The sequence below is a fragment of the Dasypus novemcinctus genome, chromosome 4, assembly GCF_030445035.2.
Source record: "Dasypus novemcinctus isolate mDasNov1 chromosome 4, mDasNov1.1.hap2, whole genome shotgun sequence".
Lineage (NCBI taxonomy): Eukaryota > Metazoa > Chordata > Mammalia > Cingulata > Dasypodidae > Dasypus > Dasypus novemcinctus.
The window spans coordinates 118,797,696-118,811,410 of record NC_080676.1 but is presented as its reverse complement, the minus strand read 5'-3'; the positions used below and the strand labels follow the sequence as shown (position 1 = coordinate 118,811,410).

Sequence of the window (13,715 nt, the reverse complement as noted above, 5' to 3'; positions counted from 1 at the left end):
CTTAACAATTTCACTTGAAAACCAAGGGGACTTTAACGTATGTACTTAAATTGTACTAAGGACTGGCTTAACATTATTTTCCTTCAATTGTAAAGCTTGTCCAAACTGATAATGTGCTTTTCTTGGGTCTTTTATTAATTCTTGACATTATATTAAGTTGCTAGTTTCGACTTAACAGTTAACATAGTCTTTCTTTCTCTTGCCCCAGAAAAATATTCTAACTCAAAATTGTTAGTTTTTAATAATCATATCAACCACATTCCACACCACATGCACAAGATTGGTAATTTAGGAAGTTTGATGATATTAAAAGCAAAAATTCCTAAGAAATACCTAGGTTTATTTTAATATTGCTAAAAAAGATTTGTCTATGCTATATCCACAAATGAGAGGAGATTAAAAATTTTACTTGTAATAATTTATAAAAAATAAGATACACATAATTAAAATGAAGAGGAAATACAAGAAAGATATTTTATTTTATGATATGAAATGAAACACATTTACAATTCTACATTGCTTTAACTTGATATTTTGTCTGAAGGTCGTTACAAACTGAACTTAAATGAAATGTAATTATTGTTGCATATTAACAAAATATCTCTGATAGTATTAGAGTCTGACAGTAGAAACAGATCATTTTAATGGAAAGGGAAGGAGGTATATTGACTTCATTGGGGAAAAAGGCCCACTTGTAATACAAAAGTCCAATAATCAATTATTTCTTTCTTCTTCAGCAAACATTAGTCGGCTGCCTGATACATGTATAGCACTGTGCCAGGCCTTAAAGTTATGGGAATAAGACTTATTGAATCTAAAATTACTAGTTATTAAATTAAAGCCTCCCCCAAAATGACCAGCATCTGTGCTTAATCTTTAATGTACAATATTCATGTTCTTTTTTTGAGGAACTCTTTCATACCTCCTTTTAAACAGAGCACTAGAAAAATGTATTTTTATATTATGGATGTAGCTTAGAGTAAAATAGAAAAATTTCTTTCAAAGTAAAGTTAACAGCATTCTTTTCATATGGATCTTATGAGGAACCTGACCTATTGTCTGTGAAAATGGGCTCAACTTTTTGCTTTTTCAAGGTAAATTGTTTTTCTTCAGGATGTTTCTGTGAACTTTATTTATCAGACACTGAATGTGTTAAGAGAGTTAACTTTCTCTCATACAAACACACAAACACAACTCAAACACACATAAACCATCCCCTCTTTTGTACTTTAGGGTTGGAAGGTAATATTTTTCAAATTGTCCTGAAGATATTTGGAAACAAAAATGTGTATTGTGAGATAGGCAATTCAGATGATCTATTTTATAAGAAAAAAATAGCAGCACTGACATTGGATGTAAACTTATCTTCAACAATAACAACAAAAAAAGAGGAGAAATGTGACCAGGCTGAACTGCATTAATAATGTTCTATTCCATATGGGGGGCAAGGGAGCAATTTATTCAGTTAATAAATTTTGCTACAACTTTTACACTTTATCTCTTTATGTTACACCACTCTGCATGTGCATTACCTATTAAATTGGACCTTTTAGTTGCAATTTTATTTTGAACAGAATTCATTTATTTATAAATTAGCCAAAGCTGTTTCAAAATTACAATTAATAAGAGAATCATAATAAGAATACGTTGCCTAAGAACAGCTGAGAATGAAAGAGGACTACTTCTAGCCTGCAAAATTTTCCTTTTAGTTTACATATTTATTCCTTTCTCTCATGCAACAATCTGAAATGAACAAAAATCATTGATTTTATCAAGTATCAATGGATTTCTCTGAATTTCATAGACTATACTATTTATCCATGTATATTTAATAAATGATCACAAATGAATCACTGATAATAATTCCAAGTACTTATTCACCACACACTTTATGGCTGAATTTTCAATCCTATGATTTGATAAACATCCCATTTAAAATAAATTTAAAGAAGCATGGCTGTGGCTGTATTGGAAATTAAAATGAACTGAAGCAAAAGAATTTGTACTCAAGTGGTCATAGTCATAGCCTTGATTATTTGCACATTGCTTTAGTTAGTGTCTAAAATGTATCCCTGTTTCAGGGGGAAAGGAGCTTCAACCATATGGAAGAAAAACAGTTAACTAGCAGTTGCTTGTTATAAATAAGAGTGTTTAATTATAGAGAAGCAAACTATGAATAAGATGGAGAACAAGTGGGCCCTAGAGACATTTTTGGCTGTGAGTTTTCCCTGGTCACAAGGCCTTTGACCTTGGGCAGTCAGTCAAGTTGAATCAGCTTGTTCTCTGAAAAACTGAGAAAGACTTAACAGGTACACATAATTTCCACAATTGTCTTGGATGTTGGATAATATCCAAAGTTCTGAAAATATAGCCAAGCATTCAATATATGAAAGGATGATTACTCAGTTCTTTTTAACAAAGCAAACAGGTTTACATGAAGTTAAAACATGCAATAATCAAAACAGTAGATTAGATTTTTCTTATGTATAATTATAGTTTTAATTCTTGCAAAAGTATTTGGTGATAGAGCATTAATCAAATTTAAACTTATTTTTATTGATTATATGAAGAAAAAAGTTAGATTGAAGTGGTGCTAGAACTTATGGAAATTCTATCTATATATAGAATATATTATATATATAATACATGTATACTTGGTATACATTTTACATGTATATAATACATGTATTATATGTATGTTGAAGTATCACAATTCATCATTTTTCCCTGAAGTTTATATAGTATTCCTTTTTTGTATTTATTTATTTTTCTTAATGTTACATTAAAAAAATATGAGGTCCCCATATACCCCTCACCCCCCTCACCCCACTCCTCCCATAACAACAACCTCCTCCATCATCATGGGACATTCATTGTACTTGGTGAATACATCTCAGAGCACTGCTGCACCACATGGTCAATGGTTCACATTATAGTTTACACTATCCCCCAGTCCACCCAGTGGGACATGGGAGGACATACAATGTCCAGTAACTGTCCCTGCTTCCATCCAGGACAACTCCAAGTCCTGAAAATGCCCCCACATCTCATCTCTTCTTCCCACTCCCTACCCTCAGCAGCTACCATGGCCACTTTCACCACATCAGTGCTACATTTTCTTCGATTACTAATCACAATAGTTCATGAATAGAATATCAGTAAGTCCACTCAGGTCCACACTCTATTCCTCCATCCTGTGAACCCTGGAATGGTTATGTCCACTCCACATCTATATCGAAAGGGGGCTTAGATTCCACATGGATGATGGATGCAGTTCTCCTGCTTTCAGTTGTAGGCATATATAGTATTCTTGATTATCTCATATATCTAAATATGATCATTATATAGCTCTCTTAATTTTTCCCATTACAAAAGAGCATTGCCACAAGACATTTTAATTGCTTCCTTTGAACATTGAAGTTTTTAAAACTAGTGGCCTGACTAACCCTATAATTCAGAAGGGCATATATAAATTTTTTTTTAGGTCACTGTGATAACCTTTATGAATTAAATATAACCATTTATAAAATGAATCTGAATGATGTGATGTGATTTCTGATACCAATGTATATATTATTTGTGCAGGACATGTTTAATTTGAAATAATTTTTCATTTTTTCATATCATAAAATTTTAATTTCAGTATCACAGTAGCTATCTTTAGCACCTCCCTCATTGTACAGAAGAGAACATAAAGGTATTGAAAATGGATGAAACAAAATAAGATATATATGACTATATATGATTTTAAAAATTAGAATTCATAACTGAAATTTATGCTTAAAAAAGTAGAAACCTATGAAAAAGTCCTTAAACTCCTAATGGAAATCTGTTTCTACCTGTAAAGGACTGTAAATGCTTATAGGTATAGAGTTAAACTGATAGAAATAAAGGGAAAGATATAAAATATTTTACATACTCTCTGTTCTAATACAAGGAGCTCCTTTCAATATGTCAGAAAGAGGGAAAAAATTCCTAAGAATCCTGATCAAATTGTTCATGCAATCTTTGTAAAAATCCAAATGAGTCGTTAGTCCAAATATAGATATGATTTTATAGCATAATATGAAATGATAACATTATAATTTTTACTTAATAAAAGCTATATCATTTGTCTCATAATTTAAACCAATACATTCACTATAGAAGTCCAATTGTAATGAAATTTGATTTGAGATTGGTACTGCAAAATGAAAATAATAGATTTTTAAAAATTGAAATATCAAACTACCCCAGAACTAAAGTAATAATGACTAAACACACAAAATTTAAATATGGGCATTCAATTTTTCAAAATCTAAATTCCACACTAGTTTTGTTACATATGTTTAGGAATGTAATATTAAGTGAAATATTTCAAGTCATTCATGTAGAATAGAATGACTTTTAGCACACAACTAGAATGAATGTAGCAATCATTTAGAAATCATAGGCTATTGATTTTTATTTGTTATGCTACCATTGTCTCAAGAAATTATCTTAATTATAGAAATTATTTAAATGTAAAGTTAAGGACCTATTTGACCATTAAGAATAATTCTAAAAAACTGATTTCTGAAAGATTTTAATAAATGATTACTTTTTGAAATAACTACTTTTCCTCTCTAAAATAGGACAGAGAGAGAGAAAAGAAAAATCAGAAAAAAAACCCCACAAAAAGTCAAAGGCAATACTGAGAAACCATGAATGGAGTAAATTCATTATAGCTCTGAGTTAGTCACTATAAATGCATGCAAGTAGAGCGTTTGCAGTGGTGGAATATATCATCTTGACATAGTTAAATCCCAAAGTGTGTAAATCAAGAAGTTGTTTATGAGCTTGTATTATGAGTGTTTAGCTATTAAAAATGTTTCTGGTTTTATTAGTAGTAATAAAACACAATTTGCATGGTGTCATGAGCTTTTAAAAATTAAGTACCAATATGTTGTTCTTTTTTTTAACCAGACAAATTTAAGTATTAATTCAATATCCAGATGGTATATATAGAGAAACCTGCTAATTTGCAAAAACTCAGGATTTTACAATTAGCTATAAATGTAGCTAAATTTCCAGTAATCTTTTAAAAAGCACCTTTGTTATATGAGGTCTATTCAGTTTTTACCTTAAATATGTGAAACATAGATCATAATGAAAATAAGATACTATAAATTCTTCATGCTTGGAAAGAACAAGAAAAGGGATGCTGTATAGTTCAAGGCACTTTATTTTAGAATAGTAGAGAATGTCACAGTTATTCTTTATACTCTAATATATCTTACTTGGAATAGGAATATACAACAGTGGTTATATAGAACCATTTCCAAAACAAAATGGAACATTTGCCACTAGGTTGTTTAAAGTTGAACTCTGACAAAGTTAGAAAATCTTTGAATATTTACCAATTTTTTTTGGCATTTAGGAAATATTTGAGGAAAACTTTTGTTCATATTTTCTCTCTAATATCAGCTATTTAGGGAAGCGAAACACTAAAGTTCTATTTTCTAAGGGCACTCTTGTGGCTTGTGCAATATAAAACATCAAACATCTTTTAAGAGTTTCATTTCAAGCTTGTATATTTCTTTGGTTTAGATCAACTTAAATAGAAATCTTTGTCCCATTAGTTTAGATTTCTTTTAAGTAAACTCTTCTACTAAAATTGTTATTACACATTTATAAATTTAGTAGTGTCTCAATTTATAGTAATAATTTTAACTTTAATATAATCAATTAATAAATGTATGTTTCCTGTAACAGACTCTTAAGAAAGAAAACTAAAATTTCAATGGTAGAGGCTGTTCTATTTTCTTAAATTCAGTGTTATATAATATGCATATATGTATAAATATTGAATTAAAAATTTATTGTATTTATTGCATTCCAGAGAACTCCTTGCTTACAAATTAGCAAGGCTAAACTAAATCATATGTTATTTGGATGATAATCTCCTTTATATTTGGAAAGCATGGCCCACATATATGAATAATTCTATTTCTAGAAAACGTTTCAAATTATTTTAAAAATCATCAATAAATTAGACTGGTTGTATCTTTCTTACTAACAAATGAATTAAGTTTTTGGCCGTGTCTTTGAAGCTGAAAAGATTGCCAGCTCTGCCCCTGCTTCCTTGACACTCTACTTAAAACTAAGTTAATAACCTCATGTGTAAGCTTGGTGAAACAAGGAATTGATACTAATTATACCGACTTTGGGATAGAAGGTGACCTTGACTTCAGCTGGATCTTTCTGACAGGACAATAAATAAAGGTAAATGCCTCAAAGTGTGACTTCTGAGAAGGGTCTAATACAATCTATTAACTTCAGGAAGTTCATGGAATTGCAATAAGTGTTCAGATAATTATAATATTTTAAAACATCTCTTGCCTCAATAGTACAGTAGTTTCTTATTTCTCTTGATTTCAGATAATGTCCCATTAGCCTTTTGTATTCATTTAAATTAACTGTGGCCAGAAAAATGAAAAGCTACTTGATGCAGAATATGTATAATGTGATTACAAGGAGAAGAGACTGATTTTCTAAATGGTTTGTGAAATAAGTGCATAATCATTATACAATGCTAGTATCAGTACTGCTTATGCTGACTCTACAATAAGACTAAAAAGTAAAGAAATGTTACAAAATAACTATGAAAAATGACTAAGAAAGAGCCATTTTCACAGTAGGTCCAGAGGTTTAAATGATTGCAAAAATACATTCAAGACCCATGATGTAAAACAGTTTCACATTTAAAAATTTGAGTTCAATAGTGTTAAAAAAGAAAGGGCCAATATATTTCCTGTAAATGCTAGCAAGAATGTGTAAGAACAGAAACCAAACTTTCTTAACCGACATTGAAAGAATTTCAATAGTATAAAGGGAATTTTATTTGAGAATTTGGTATGAAAAGTAGAAATACCTGATTTAAGTTTAGTTATTTTTCATCTTAGAAAAAAGCAGATGAACTCAAATAGTTCCCAGGACTGTTTTATTCAACTCACTATTAAGCAGAGAATGCTCAATAATGACTGTTTAGGGGGAAAGCAACTCTGAACAAATCTGAGAAATTGTACTGGATGCATTAAGGAAATTAATTTTTAAAAGTATGAAGTCTAAGAACCAGCTTCCACAATAAGGAAGCATGATGCTATTCTACACCACCCTGTATTATGCTGGGTAAGTTACAATGGTCTTTATATGTTGCTTTCATTTTTCTTTAAAGCAATGTTCCTTAAATAGTGATTTTAAAAACCACCCCCTCTGATTTATAGTATGATAGGATGTCAGCAAGAAATTTATAGCAGTCTTAGAGGGGTGTAGTTAAAGATTTGCCAAAGTGACTTTTAAAGGTATGGGCAGATTTGGGTAACAAATAAGAGATGGAGAAACACACTGGAACTAGTACTATTGAGAAGTTTTTACCACCACTAGCCCTGAAGGAAAAAAAATGAAATTAATGATGTTATCCTAGCCAGTGAATTGGAGCCAAAAAAGGGGGAAGTTTGAAAAGAGCAATAAACAGAAAAGAATATAGCCAGTACCAGAACCTCAACCAGAGAGGGGCATTGGGAGAGGAGGGATTAAATACAGAACTTTTTTCTTCTCCTTTCTTCCAATATTCTTCAATTGACTGAATTCAGTGAAAATCTGAGGAATGTGGATGAAGCAGTGTAGAGAAGCACATAGCAGGGCAAAAATGGATGGAGGATGAATATGGGGACTAAATGGAGACAGAAAAACAGACATGTTTTTAGAATAGGTCATCTAATTTATGCACATAGATTTTCAGATTTTATTTTGGTTTTGGATTTATCCATAAGCCAACATATTAGAAGTATATTATAGAAAACTAGCCATGGAGGCTAATGGTGGTGGTAAAAATGGCAGCCCTCCCAATTCACCTTAATGTGTGATTTCCTTTTCTAGGCTGAAAATGGAAAGAGACAAACATTTTAGATGGTAGGGGGCAGATTATGAAATTTTATAGGGCTTTGTTATTAGAAACAAAAACATCTGTAAAATCTATTTTTTAGATGTTTTAGATAGCATGTTTTCTTAGAGAATACCATTTGAATCTAGGGTTGAAGAATACCCATTTAATTCATTAAGTAGCAAATTTCTCTACTTATGTAGATCAAAACTATTTATTTTGGCTTGAATTAATTACTTTGAGAATCTTGATGGCAGTGGAAAAAGCTGTAAAAATTAGCTAACAGTAAATTAATAATAAACTGATTCAGAGATGTCTTATTAATTTTCTATTGAAGGAATTTTTGTGTGACATAGACAAATAATTTTCAGTCCTTATAAAAAACTTTTCAGAAAAGAAAATCATCTCTTTGAGAGAAGATTTTTGAAAAAAACAATCACAGCCCTTTATATCTAACATGATTTATCTGCCTTTGATGTTTTTAAAATATGTGTACGTTACTAATTAAATTAAGCTGCCATTTGGGAAACATGTAAAATAAAAAGAATTAAGCTTCCTTCAACTCTGCTGTGTACCTGCTATGTTACATTTCACCACTGATGGCCAGGAAGTCATGTTAAAAATGAGATTTTTAAAATATTTTATGTAAAGATTAAGTATGATAACCTAATTTTTCTGACATTTCTAGGTATATTATTCCCAAGTTTTGAGAGTTACTTGGAAATTGAGCCCTGTATCTCAAAACAGTGTTTTGGGGATGTAAACAATTTTTTCTTAAACCTGCCAGATTAAATCTAAATATGTTCACTCTTAAACCCAAGTCAAAAGAAAAGCATATATAAATGAGAAGGAAACTTTAAAAATCAGTTCATTTTACTCCTTCATATTTATGTTGATAATTACCTTATTCAACTTTTGGCAATATATCATTGTAGGATATTCCCATGAAAATGTATCAATGTGGAATTTTTAAGATAACTTTTTAAATGAAGTAATGTGTCCTGGTTTGTCTTACACCCCAGAAAGTTATGTTCTTAAGTTAACCCATACTTGTGCATGTAAACACAGTGTAGAAGTGTTTGTTGATTAGATTGAATTAAGGGACCGTTGATTAGGTCACTTGATTGAGTACTTTAGGGCTTTTGATTGGAATATGACTATGAGGCATGACCCAAGTTGGGTCCACACCCTCTTGCTGGGTCTTACATAAAGTGAGAACACACAGAGAGAAACAAGACACAGAGAAAGGGAGCTTTGAGATTTTGACCCAGCCATGTGAAAGCTGGCCTTTCAATTCTACAGTTGCAGAAAAACAGAGAAGCCCAGAGAGGCTTCAGGAGATGGGAAGCAAGGAGAGAGGCTTCTTTGCCCACAGCTGACAGGTGAACTCAAAGAGAAAGTAGAGAGAGACCTGAAGACCCATCATTTTGCCTTACTACCTGGCAAGACTCCAAGTTCTCTGATGGCCTTTTTGAAACCTGTGATCACTGTGCCTGTGATCTTGGACAAAGTAAATTCATCTCTCTGCAACCCTGGCAGGCTATGTGAACACCAAGATGTTTCTCAATTTTTCTATGATCTGAATATGTGACTTTCTCATCAGGATTTCAGAGACCAGTACAATTTCTGGTGTATTTCAACCAGAATTTGTCAATAAAATCTTTATCCCTTAAAATAATTTCAGTAATTCCCTTAACATAATTCCATAATTCAGATTCATTTGCACTTGAATTTTCTGAAGAGCTAGATGAAAGGTGAATTATTGGACTCTAACTACAATATAGGGCCTTTCTGTCACTGTTTCTTAGTCATAAGTCCATCATTTTTATTTTCACTCAAATTTCCTTCCATTTTTTTCTCTCACATACCATTATACACCTAAATGTGACTCTAACTGGAAAATTTGCAACTTCATATTATAGTGGTAAAATAAACATTGAGTTCCAAATGTGATGTTAATAAAACTAATGTCTGTGGTCCATTTTCATAGTTCTATAACTGAGCCCAGGTTCCTGATGATCAACTCTTTGTAGTCAAATGGAAGTCCACAGTGTAAGCAAACATCATGGTACAGTTCTGTTGGAATTTAAGACTGAACAGTTTGCTTAAGTTAAATGAAACGACATATGCAGTAAAACAAATAAAAGGATTTTGAACTCAGTCTGCCTGGGCTTATATTTTCAGTTGACGCATATCAACTTTGCAAGTATTCTTAAACTCTGTACCTCAGTTTCCTTATCTGTAAAGTGTGGATAATAATACTGCGAACCTCATAATGTAGTTTTTTTAGTATTATATTCATGTAACCTACTTAAAGCAATCACTGACTCATGATAAACACGTGGTAATTATTAGCTATTTTCTGAAAATTAAACAACCAAAAATATAGAATAAAAATAACTTTGTTCTTTTGTAAATATTAATGAGATTAACTAGTATTACTGAGTAGAGTCTACAATACATGGTAGATAGACCATTCTTTAAAGTCATGGAAATCCTCTTCAAAATCCAGAATTTAAGGATATGTCTGTCATGTGATTTGAATTGAATAGGAGAAAATGAAGAGCCTCAGTGCAATTCCTGATTTTCAATTCAATAACACCAATCATCAAATAAGTAAAAACCATAATTTTAAATAAAAATAGTCTCTTTGTAAATAATTCATTTTCCTTACCAAATATTAACAGGAATTAAAACGCAAACATCAAAAGGAGTGGTCATTAATGTCAGAAATATCTAGATTTGTTTTCCAGGTATCGGATAATAAGTTATACTTTAAGCCCCAATTTTCCCATTTTTAAAACAACTATAATAAAAATTTAGTTAGAGATTTTTCTAATGATCAATATAAATAATTCAAATTGCCCTATCCTAATAAGAATGGTTTTCTAAATATGGGGTAAACATTTTTGTAAAAATACATCAAAGCTCTACCATTGATAGTTTTAAAATTTGAGCTTATTTATATTGAGTGACACCATTATCATGTTGTTGTTTTTTTAAGATTTATTTATTTCTCTCCCCTCCCCCCCACCCCCACCCCAGTTGTCTGTTCTGTCTATTTGCTGCTTCTTTCTTCTTTGTCCGCTTCTGTTGTCAGAAGCACGGGAACCTGTGTTTCTTTTGGTTGCGTCATCTTGTTGTGTCAGCTCTCCGTGTGAGTGGCGCCATTCCTGGGCAGGCTGCACTTTCTTTTGTGCTGGGCGGCTCTCCTTACAGGGCATACTCCTTGCGTGTGAGGCTCCCCCTACACGGGGGACACCCCTGCATGACAGGGCACTCCTTGCACGCATCAGCCCTGTGCATGGGCCAGCTCCACACGGGTCAAGGAGGCCCGGGCTTTGAACCGCGGACCTCCCATGTGGTAGACGGGAGCCCTAACCACTGGGCCAAGTCCAACTCCCCATTATCATGTTAATATATTTTTTACTATCATTTTTTATCATTAATGTGTGAAACTTAGTATTGATCTTTGATATATTGACCTAACAAAGCCACTTACTAGGTTTAAAACGACCTATCACTAAATTCAATAAATTATAAATATATTTAAACTACTATAGTAAATTAAATAAGTATATGCAATGTTTATGAAATTATCTGAACAGTGTCAAAATTTGTCAGACTATTTCCCATTGATTACTTACATTTCAATTTTTAAGCTTCATAATAATTTTGAATTTTGTCCCTTCATTTGTGTGTTTAAAAGTTCTACATATAAATTAAGTCAAAAAGTGTTAAGAAAATAAAGAAAAATGTTACTTGTTTTCCCATATACCTGAAATAAACATGGTTGCATTTTGGAAATAATTTCCTAGATATTTTAATTTACATATATGTATGTATATTTTTTATAGAAGAATTATTTATACAAAATACACTTTTTGATTTAATTTATCACCTTTATATCATGATAATCTTATTATGTCAATGATTATAATTCCATTCACCTTTTAATTTTTTTCTTTAAGTGAACCTCCTTTGAGTGCTAGCGGACTGATATTATTGAGTCATTTTGTTTCTTATTAGAATTGTAATTTTTCACAATACTTTGCTTTTCTTAAAATTTTTCTTAAATTTTCACCTTAACCATAGTGAAAAATTAAAATATATATGTGTTTATATTTCCATGTATATATATTTTTAAAAAGACAGAAAATGGCTTTTGCATTTTTTTGAAAGTCCACAAGTCTTTATTATTATGTTCACAAAAGAAAATAACTTAGTGTCAATGATCTTCTCGATAATATTGATTTATACAACTTAAATCTTCATTCTTCCTTAAGTAACACTCACGATAACATAATAAAATGTGAATTTATGGTTATTTGGAAATTTAAAAATAGTAGTAGGACCAAAGAATGATAGATACAAAGCCCTCCCTTTTTCCTAGGTGAGGATATTGAATTCCAGTAAGGAAAAAATTTTCTTATGACCGTAAACTAGTAGGTACTATCATCAGACTTAAAACCAAAATCCCGTAAGTCATTATTTTCTTCTGCATTGACCCATGACAAGTGTTTCTTTCCTCAATAAAAAGACATTGATTAATAGTTTCTAATGTCATGCTTACTCAAAATTACAGGATTCAAGAAGAGGAAATAGAGAAAAGAGCACTTTCAAAATTTTGAATATTTTATTTAAAACAAAACATTATAATATCTTGCTCATCTAAAATATCTTAATTCTGTTGAACAGAATTGGACCTTATCTTTTCAAGTCTTTTGCCCATTTTTTAATCAGGTAGTTTGTCTTTTTGTTGTCGCTGAGTTGTATGATCTCTTTATATATCATGGATATTATAAACCCCAATCAGATAAGTGATTGCCAAATACATTCACCCATTGAATCTGCTGCCTTTTGACCCTTTTGACAAAGTTTTTTGATATGCAAAAGTGTTTAATTTTGAGGATATCCCATTCATCTATTTTTTTTTCTTTCTTTCTTATTTTTGCAAGGTCTTATTTCTAAATTACTTATTTGCATCTTCTCTTTTACCTTGTCAGTCTAGCTAAAGGATTGCTCACCTTCTCAAAGAACCAATATTTGGTTTTGTTGATTCTCTTTATTGTTTTTTTTGTTGTTGTTGTTCTTTTTTATTTCATTTATTTCCTCTCTGGTCTTTACTATTCCTTTCCTTTGGCTTGGATTAAAATCATTTTGCTGTTCTTTTTCTACTTCCTCCAGGTGGGAAGTTAGATCTTCAATTTTAGCTCTTTCTTCTTCTTTTTTAAAGCATCGAGGGCTATATATTTCCTTCTCAATACTGCTTTTGAGGTGTCCCATAGGTTTTGATATGTTGTGTTCTCATTTTCATTCATCTCAAGATATTTACTGATTTCTCTTGCAATTTCTTCTTTGACCCACTGATTATTTAAGAATGTATTGATTAATCTCCATGTATTTATGAATTTTCCCTTTTTCTGTCAATTGTTGATTACCAACTTCATTCCATTATCATCAGAGAAAGTGTTTTGTATGATTTCAATCTTTTAAATTTATTGAGTCTTGTCTTGTGGCCAAATATATGGTCGATCCTGGAGAAGGATCATGAGTGCTTGAAAAGAATGTATATTATGCTCTTTTGTGTGCATTGCTCCATAAATGTCTGCTAGGTATAGTTTATCATTTTGCTTAAACTCTCTGATTTCTTTATTTATCCTCTCTCCAGGTACTCTATCCAATACTGAGAGTGGTGTATTGAAGTCTCCAAATGTTATTGTAGAGTGATCTTTTCTCCCTTCAATTTTGCCATTGTGTGCCCCATGTATCTTGAGGCAATCAGGTTAGGTGCTTAAATATTTGGTGTAGT

The 13,715-nt window shown here is 31.4% G+C and overlaps 1 protein-coding gene across 15 annotated transcripts in view; it reads left to right on the top strand.

Moving 5' to 3' along the window:
• The window catches only part of CADM2 (cell adhesion molecule 2), a 1,196,245-nt gene that overhangs the window by 1,118,978 nt on the left and 63,552 nt on the right, over nt 1–13,715 (top strand). The gene's annotated exons all lie outside the window — the stretch shown is intronic.